Source organism: Eptatretus burgeri, unplaced genomic scaffold (genome assembly GCF_056783735.1).
Source record: "Eptatretus burgeri isolate ZD-2024b unplaced genomic scaffold, Ebu_testis_v1 Ebu_testis_scaffold_134, whole genome shotgun sequence".
Taxonomy (NCBI): Eukaryota; Metazoa; Chordata; class Myxini; order Myxiniformes; family Myxinidae; genus Eptatretus; species Eptatretus burgeri.
Genome location: NW_028222084.1, coordinates 61349 through 64047, shown reverse-complemented (window position 1 = coordinate 64047; position 2699 = coordinate 61349). Strand labels below are relative to the sequence as shown.

Genomic DNA, 2699 nt, shown 5'->3' with positions numbered 1-2699 from the left:
ACAGTATATAATGTGTGTCAAGGGGGACGTTCTTAGATCTGTGAACCCCAAACACAGAATCCTCAACTGAATAGTCAAGGCTTAACTTTTGTTTGTTGATGTGTATGTGTGTGTGTCCCAACCCTCACATTCAAAATCTCAACCCCAACCCTCACATTCAAAATCTCAACCCCAACTCAATCCTCGCCCAACACAATGTCTTTTTCAAAATGAGATTTCCACCTATATATATATATTTTTACGTTTTTTTTTTTTTTCTTCTTCCAATTCTGTCTTTTAAGGCTTTCAGGTTTGATGACGTAGAAAGAGGGAGTAAGCCTGCACTTTCTTCCCAGAACGAACAATGTATATTTTTTGTTTTTTTTCTCTTCTTCCAATTCTGTCTTTTAAGGCTTTCAGGTTTGATGACGTAGAAAGAGGGAGTAAGCCTGCACTTTCTTCCCAGAACTTTCTTGATCTTGCTCCCATCAAGCACCATCCGACAAAGAACTACATCGATAGGTTTAGATCCCAAAGAGTGATAGCAACTCCAAAAGTCTCCAAAATATAAATAAATAAAATAATAATAATAATAAATAAATAAATAAATAAATAAAAGCCCCCAAAAAAGTTTCAAGTGTCCAACATAAACCCAACTTTCCAAGTCTTCAAGGTATAACCACATTCCCGTTGAGTTTCCAAGATATGTATCACATTGTGAGTTATCAATCCAGAACCCACATTTCAAGTATTCAAAGTAAAACCAACTTACAAAGTCTCTTAAGGATAACTCATTTACTGATTTTTTCAAAATTTGTGAGTCTCCAAGGTAGGCCCCATATTTAGAACCATCTTGGCAGAACCCTTTTCCTGAGTCTCCAAGGTAGTTATTTAAACCATCAAGGCAGAACTCATTTACTGATTTTTTCAAAATTTGTGAGTCTCCAAGGTAGGCCCCATATTTAGAACCATCTTGGCAGAACCCTTTTCCTGAGTCTCCAAGGTAGTTATTTAAACCATCAAGGCAGAACTCATTTACTGATTTTTTCAAAATTTGTGAGTCTCCAAGGTAAAACTTGTATTCTGGCTCATCAAGGTATAACTTGTTCAGTGGGTATTGTCTTGATAACTCACAATGAGTACTATTGCTGTAAAACTCTTTTTCAGGATTTTGCTGGTCTCCAAGGTATAACTCTTTGGTTGGGTCATCAAGGACGAACTCGTTCTGTGGGTCTTGGTCGCTCATAAGGTCTTCAACCAAGCCAACAATTTCGCCCCAAGTTGTAGCAAAAGCAGTATTTTCATTTCGTATTTCAGACACAATTTCCTGTGAGAGAAAATAATAATGTATTAATTAAGTTATTTAATTATTAAATGAGTATGCTTCAATCAAAGTTTGAAAATAGGAAAATAAAAAATCTTACCTCAATAGATAAGAGGTTTGAATCCAGTTCATCAACTTGAAGGTTTAGTTCCATAGAAGACAGAGAGTTCCAAGGAACACTAAAGTCATCCCACTCAAGGTCTTCAACCAAGCTAACAATTTCCCCCCAAGTTGTAGCAAAAGCAGTATTTTCAGATACAATTTCCTGTGAGAGAAAATAATAATGTATTAATTAAGTTATTTAATTATTAAATGAGTATGCTTCAATCAAAGTTTGAAAATAGGAAAATAAAAAATCTTACCTCAATAGATAAGAGGTTTGAATCCAGTTCATCAACTTGAAGGTTTAGTTCCATAGAAGACAGAGAGTTTGAGACAAGCACACAGAACACCATTGCCAGCAAGAACAAATGTTTAAAATGGAGCCTGGGTTTGAAGCTTTTATAGAGAAAGACTGGTGGGTGTGGTTTCCTTTGGAAATTCCCTGGGCAAGCCTAGGCAAGCCTTCATTGGGAAATTTTTCAAAACCATAACATCCTGTAATTTTCTAGTGATTTCTTTGTGAGTCAGAGATGAACTGGAAATGATGTAAGAGTGGGCGGGGCTTAGCAAAAGTAGGCGGAGCTTAGGAAAAGTGGGCGTGGCTTAGAAAAAATACCTTATGAAAAGTGGGCGGAGCTTAGCAAAAGTGGGCGTGGCTTAGAAAAAATATCTTATGAAAAGTGGGCGGAGCTTAGTAAAAGTGGGCGGAGCTTAGGGAAAGTGGGCGTGGCTTAGAAAAATTACCTTATGAAAAGTGGGCGGGGCTTAACAAAAGTGGGCGGGGCTTAAAGAAAAGTGGGCGGGGCTTAACAAAAAATAACCTGTGGCTCAGGAGGTGGTCAAACAAGAGCATTAAGAGAAGTTTATCATTTCGTAATGGCACAAAAGGGGTATCTTAAAAAATATAAAGATTCAAATGTTTTGTTTGTCAATATTTTAGATGGGGATTATTGTGCAAAGAAAATTAAACTATTGAAGGAATTTGAGAATGAACAAATCTTTATAGGTTCAATGAGTGAGCTGTTCAACCCCCAGGTGTTCAATTCAATGAGGTTCAACCTCCAAGTTAAAAGGGGAGACAAATAAATATACCTTGGGATAAAAAGGGGATTTATTTTTAGGGAAAAAAAATATAAATCGCTGAAAATCCCCCATTCATTTACATGGGGAAAAGTGAGCCAGAATCAGTATTCTTACCCTACTGTAGTGGGCTGAATACGCCCGATAATTAATCGAACCGTCGAGGTCGACGATAACACCGCTCGGTTATTCTGATAGTACGGAACGGGTCGCT

At 37.2% G+C, this 2699-nt stretch overlaps 1 long non-coding RNA gene across 1 annotated transcript; it reads right to left on the bottom strand.

Moving 5' to 3' along the window:
- Positions 1–1164: 1164 nt before the first annotated feature.
- LOC147007494 (uncharacterized) lies at positions 1165–2151 on the bottom strand. Its single transcript, XR_015054149.1, has 3 exons — positions 1666–2151; positions 1404–1568; positions 1165–1306 (listed from the first exon to the last, which is right to left on the bottom strand). It is a non-coding gene; the product is annotated as an uncharacterized LOC147007494 (long non-coding RNA).
- Between the last annotated feature and the right edge of the window lie 548 nt (positions 2152–2699).